Source organism: Hibiscus syriacus, unplaced genomic scaffold, assembly GCF_006381635.1.
Source record: "Hibiscus syriacus cultivar Baekdansim isolate YM2019G1 unplaced genomic scaffold, ASM638163v2 tig00117048_pilon, whole genome shotgun sequence".
NCBI lineage: Eukaryota > Viridiplantae > Streptophyta > Magnoliopsida > Malvales > Malvaceae > Hibiscus > Hibiscus syriacus.
The window spans coordinates 11,798,799-11,805,387 of record NW_024063538.1 but is presented as its reverse complement, the minus strand read 5'-3'; positions in this window follow the sequence as shown (position 1 = coordinate 11,805,387).

The window sequence follows — 6,589 nt, the reverse complement described above, 5'->3', positions numbered from 1 at the left end:
GAATGATTATGGAATAGATTAAGTATAACTTACATACATATATGACATATATATCAAAGTATTCACGTAAATAAATAATGAAACAAAAAGAAAGAATAATAAGAACGACTCTGATACACGCACGATCGAGACCAACTTTCCATGAACATTCTTCATTGCTATTTCTAAGGAAGTTCTTCCTTACCTTATCTTATATTATATCATTTATACATTCTATTTTATTATAATCATGCACTCACATGTTAGTATAAATTATCATATCATTCATATCATTCTATTCTTAGTTTATCATCTCTTTCATATCATTAAAATATATGCTATGATTACATATCATTTCTTAGGATATTATTATTAAATGTGTCCATTTTTCATTTATTATAAATGCCATGTTATATGATATTCATGCATATAACATATAGTCCACATCTTTATATTATATTATTAAGTTGATGTGATCCTGTATAAAACCAACTTTCTTCATGACATACTCACATCATTGAAGATCCATCAAGCTCAATATAAGGGAGTTCTACCTTACTTTATCTTATATTTACTCATTTATGTACTATATATTACTATGAGCATACATTTACATATTACACTATATTTGAATTATCATAACATGTGCATTTATTCATTATGTCTTATGGTTTGCATCATTGATTGATATTCATGCATATAATTTATAGTTATAATAATAATATTCATTCATTATCATATGATGCATGGGTTATTATTATAACCTATAGTCCACATCTTTATATTTAATACTACTTTAAATACTTAGCTTATGTTACGATCCAAACTAGCTACAAGTTTCTCCTTAACTTGATCACACCAAGGATATTATTCAAAGATGATTCTAAGGGAGTTCTTCCTTACTTTATCCTTTATTATCTTTTATATTTATCACTTAATGTTATGAGCATGCTTTTTCTCCTTAAACTATGCTTGAATAATCAAATGTTATCAATCACTTGCATACTATATGATTTTCATGCATAACATATGTTTCCACATCTTTACTTAGCTTTATATTATGTTTACATTTGTTTTAGATTCATTTATTATGTTTGCATATCATTTACATATCATGGAAGCATTTATTCTTCATTCATTAACTCATGTCATGTTATTCTAGCTAATGTTATGTTTACATTAGCTCACTAGCTTTAAATCCATGTTTATTTAGCTCATTTGCATGCATGAATCTATTTTCTAGCTCATATATGTTTTCTTAAAGGTCATGAATGTCCTATGCCTTTTATTTAGCTTATATACATGTTATCTTAGCTTTTAGATGACCATTCATAGCTCATATCACTCAAACACCTCACGACATCATGTATTTTACCGTAAATGAGCTTACACGTTGCTTACTTTATTTGTTTGTTGATTCCTATAGGTTAAGTACAAAGAAAGGCATATTATGGTAGCACATGAACTTTATGGCAGCTCATTTCCTCACTTAAGGAGCTTCAACTTAGCTGGAGGAGAGCTTTGGACCAAATTACTAAAAAGTGGACTAAAGGTAGCTGAAGATCATAGAAGACCAAAGGTAACTAGCTTGAGCTCACCAAGCTATAGCTCACCTAGTTAGCTACCAAGACACTCACCTAGTTTACCATGAAGCTAGTTCATCTCTAGGCTACCCAAGGACTTCAAGACATGATCCTATGGTTGTAACCCCACCAAATCATTGCAATAAGACCCATGTGCATTAAAGTAGACTGCCATATGCATCATTCAAGCATGTTCACTCCTGTGACATCATATAGGCGCCAAAACACCAATGGATGCTTTCTATTCGGCCAAACACTCCTTTCTCTTCATTTTGGCATCAAATAACATCCAAATGCATTCAAAACATCCTTAGGTCCTAACCAACACCTTATCATTCGTCCAAGAGCATGTATCTTTATTAAAAATCATGTATTTTAAAAGGGGTTTCAACCTTAGCCGAACCATCATGTGTCTATTCAGCGTAAACCCTTTCAAAACTATAAATAGGCTATTGCATTTTATTTGTAAACAACCCTTTGATTATATAGAACTCTTTCTGAGAATTCTCTCTTGCAAGTTCTTTAAGAACTTTATCGATTAAGCAAACTTTTCTAAGTTTGTGGCGTTATTCCTTTCCTTTAATAATTTAAGTTCCTAGTTTCCATAACTAGATGGTTCTAGTACTATCACACTATCCTTTACTTAAGTTTATAAAGAACGGGGTTAAGCTTTCTATAGTTTTTCTTCTTATTTAACTTATTTAATATACTATGTTCATCTTTTCCATCTTCCATCAATTTCACGACTACACCATCCTAATTTCCATCACCATTTCATCACCATAGAAACATACTTCATTCATCTTCACGGAAAACGTCCATTATCATCATTGGGGGTCGAATCATCTTCCATTTAAAGGATATTTCTACATCACTTCCACAGTATACTTTGATAACATTTATTTTCCTTTATTTCTTTATGAATTCATTTCTTTTAATTATTTCTTATTCCATTAAGTCATTTCTTTCTATAATTTGTGCATATTACTTATAATTGAAGTTTGGCATTTGGTGTCTCTCCTAGATCGGGAAACAACAAGGCTACCATCTTCTCCCTTATTGAAGAAGCTCGGATAACCTTACATAATGTGGTATTAAGAGCTTAATTGGATTGACATACAAAGTAATTCAACAAAAAGAAAAAGAAAGAATAACTCCTACATTAAATAAGGAGTACAAAATAAAAAGCAAAAGAAAGAAGAAACTCAAAGCAAAATTCCTTCAAATAAAAGTTACAATTATATTCAAAAGGAAGCACATTACAATCTGCCCAACATCAAACTTGAAGGAGGTATCCTTGTTGTTTCTTGTGAGGGAAGATAGTAAGTGTTGTAACTTAGGTTGTAAGTTATCTTCATTTTTCTTTTTACTTCATTACCTTTTCTTTCATCATTTCCTATTTTATCCTACCTTTACCATATCCATTTATATACCAACCATTTCTTTTAGCCACAAACAAAGAAAACTTGCTCAATCTTGAGTTATTCTTTAAAGGACGTAACAAGAGAGAATTGAGAGGAAAAAGGCAAAGAGAGGGTGAGAATAGAAGGAGATCAGAAAAAGCCAAGAAACATATCCCTGAGTGGAAACATGAGCGTGAGTGGAGTAAAATCTGAATTTTCTTTGGAGTGACCTAGTGAGGCTTTGTGAGCATGCTGGTAAGGTTTTCAATTTCTTTTTATTTCACTAACCATGTCACAAGAGTTGCTTGATTTTTATACAGCTTTAAGACAATTGTTTGTCATTAAAAAGGCTTTAAGCATTCAAATCATAGAGGATACGCAAAGAACTAACATATTTCACACTCGTTGCCTTGTAAATGATAAAGTGTGTCTTGTAGCTATTGACGGAGGAAGTTGTACAAACATTGCAAGCACATACATGGTGAACAAATTGGGGCTTTCAACGATTAAACATTCCAGCCCATATGAATTGCAATGGCTGAACGACGAGAAAGAGTTGAAGATCACTAAACATGTACTAGTACCATTCTTAATCGTAAGGTATAAAAATGAGATTCTATGTGATGTGGTATCTATGAGTATAAGTCATTTACTTTTGGGAGGCCATGGAAATTTGACAAACGTGTTGTCTATGATGGATTCACAAATTACTACACATTTATCCACAATGAAAGAAAAGTCACATTGACTCAATTATCTCATAACCGGGTGAATGAAGATCAAACTCATTTAAAAAGGAGTATTGAAGCAATGAAAGAGTAACATAAATATAATACAATTAAAGAATAATGTTTGTAGGAAAATTCAAATGAAGAAAATCATTTTGAATTTGAACAAACCGTTGAAGTTGCAAATGAGAGAATTGGAAAAATGAATTTGGAGATAAGATGAATGATGAACAACTGATTTTATCTAACAATACTTTTTCTCCTATTCTTGATTTTCTTTGATGAATGATAATGAAAAGACTTCAAGGGATGATCCAATCATGTTGCCAATCATAAATCTTATCAAAGAACAACCATGTTAGCCATATTAAGTAAGGACTGCATCTTCTTATAGTAGTCTTCAACTGCACTTCTACCTTGTCGAAGTTGGTGTAGTCGTAGTTTAACTTTTCGTGCATAATGTGTTGGTAGGAATGGCTTCTTCATGGTTTGTTTGAGGTCCTTCCAAGAAGTGATTATTGGAATTTGGAAGTTCTGGATCTTTTTCCTTGTTTGCATCCACCAAGTTCGAGCATATCCTTTGAATTGCAAGGTGATGAGGGGAACTTGTTTAGCTTGGGGGCAGTAATGGTATACGAACACGAGATCAACTTTTCCTTCCCAATCGATGTACTTGTTCGGATCGTTGTCTCCTTTGAAATACGGGATCATGAACATTGGTTTTGTAAAGAGTTCGAGTGCTTGGAATAGTGGTTGTTCTCGCTTGGGTACCAAAAGTTCAACATTGTTTGGTCTTGGATTCTGGTTTGGTAGATCCAATTATGGTTCTTTTCATTCTCTCATGGTTTCATCAAATCTTTCAACTTCAGTCGTGTGTCGGGCAAGTGCAGCTAAGATAGCCATAAGTGTCTTGTTGTTATTGTCACCCATCTTGATTTCATAACACTCAAAAGAAAATTTTAATGTAAAATAAGAAATAAAAGGAAGAAAATTCAACAAAGCAAGAAACCTCACAAGTCACTCCAAAAAAGTAACACAACGAGAGGCATGTAAGCCGATCTTGTACTCTTCAAAACTCACTTTACCAAGTAGTATTCCACAGTTCATATCAGACTTTAGTTACTAGCAAAGGCGATAAGAAAAACTTTAAAGTTCTAAGAGGCCAAACAAAGGTTAGACTCCAAGAGAACGAGAATGCAAAGAAGGAAGAACTATACAAACTCTTTAGTCCTACTAACACAAGGAAGATAATGTGTTAGATAATGCAAAAGAAAAATAACAAGGAAAAACAAAAGAACATAAAGCGCTAAGAGTCAAAGAAAAAGGAACCAAACCAGAAACCTAGAAAACGATAGGTCAACTTGAGCAACAATTTTGAGGCGGTTATCGGTGCCCAAAAGTTTTGTAAAAATTCTTGAATGTCTTTCAATGCTTTGAGAAACCACCTGTAAAATTTCAGAACCAAATATCTTCAGTAGTATCCAGTAGACTCTGTTGAACGGTGAGTCCTCAAACAATCTATTTTTTGTGATCGCTTTGTTCGAAGGTGTTATTGATCTCCAAAAATTCTGATTTGTTAATGATCTTCAAAATACAAAGTTTCAATCTGGAAATTTTGCACCACGAAATTCCTCTTATAGAATTCTCAAGAAATACGACAAGATTATAGACTGAATCTGTCGATGTAACTTGAATGATGTATTTGAAGGCTCTAATAAACTCCGATTGGGGTGAATTTTGGACTGGAGATTACTCTTCGGATGAATATGTGATATGGAGAAAATCAGCCCTAAATTTACTCTTTTGCATATATTTTTTCAATTTTTGTGAATTGAAACGATGAATCTTTTGCGAACTAGCTCTGTTGGGGTACCTTGACGGTTTTGTGTTCAAGAACAAGCAAGATTGATGGTTTCATTCAAAGAACTGGCCCAAATCTGTTACCAATTGATAGGAAAGCGGTGGTGGGTTAATGAACGTTGCTCTTGCTGAAGAATGAAATCTAGAAAGGTCTAGACTCGATGAAGAACAATAAGCAATGAATAGGGAAGATGGTGACAATAGCTAGGGTTTAATTTAGGTACTGGAAACAAGGTAAGAAACAAGATTAAAACAGGATAAACAAAATATAAAGGAATTGAAAATAAAGTAAAATAACCAAGAAATCAAGAGCTATCCCTTATGAAAGTGAACGGTAAAGATGATTGATGTCGTGGATGAATATGTGAAAATCGATGGATAATGTCCTATCTAGCCCTCCTAGTCACAATGAAAAGGCAAACACGATAATATAGCTCTAACCAACCCTCCTAGTCACAATGAAAAGGCAAATTGGAGTGTGAAGATTAATTTCCCTCACAAGAACATGAAAGAACTCCATGAGAAGAAGCTTCGAAGGAACAAGGCAATCAGCACATACAAAAATGAACTCTCATTGTATTATTAATCAAATAAATCTTATTTACAAAGTTTAATGAAGCCTCCTTTATATAGGGTTTGAGTTCTAAAGGTCCTAAATAACTAATGAATAAAATAATAATAAACTAAACATGTCTTAACTCTAATTCCTAATAAAATAATAATAACTAAAAATAATGTTTTAACTCATCCTTAATTCCTAATAAAATAATAAATCTAATCCTGAAAGATAATGAATCATCCTATATTAAATTATATTACAAATAATCAATATAAATATTGAAAATTCGTAATATTTACAAAATCACGTATTAATCTCGTATAGGAATTTCTGTGTGCGTTGTCTTCACTAAAATGAATGCATCTTGAGTTACTAATATCAGATGGATACGATTCAAGAACCGTTTGAAAGATAAGAGAGATATAGTTGTATCTCCACAAGAAATGTTGACCAAATAAGATCAGCATTCCATTCAAA